This window comes from Fukomys damarensis, unplaced genomic scaffold, assembly GCF_012274545.1.
Source record: "Fukomys damarensis isolate Sample0158 unplaced genomic scaffold, DMR_v1.0_HiC HiC_scaffold_17, whole genome shotgun sequence".
Classification (NCBI taxonomy): domain Eukaryota; kingdom Metazoa; phylum Chordata; class Mammalia; order Rodentia; family Bathyergidae; genus Fukomys; species Fukomys damarensis.
The window spans coordinates 46,890,595-46,891,020 of record NW_022900929.1 but is presented as its reverse complement, the minus strand read 5'-3'; positions in this window follow the sequence as shown (position 1 = coordinate 46,891,020).

The window sequence follows — 426 nt, the reverse complement described above, 5'->3', positions numbered from 1 at the left end:
AAAAAAAGAAAAAGAAAGAAAGAAAAGAAAGCTCATGATCCAGCTAGGTGCGCACCTGTAATCCCAGCACTGGGGAGGCTGAGGCAGGAGGAAATCAGAGAGTTCAAGGCTAGCCTGGACTACATAGTGAGTCCAAGGTCAGGCTGAGCTGCTGTTTCAAAATAAATACTAAATTGATAGTTCACAATCCAAAAATAAATACATAGCTCACAATCCTGGTGATGAGCTTGGCAATGTAACTCCCAGGTAGAATTCTAGCCAGGTACAATATGAAGGTGCCTTTACAAAGGTACAGGTAGAAAATGTTGGTCAAGAGTGAAAGAATCAGGGCGCTGTGCCTGCCTCACAAGAGCAAGGCCCTGAGATAGAATCCCGTTACTGCAAAAAAAAACAAACAATACAAAAAAAAAAAAAAAAAAAAAAAAA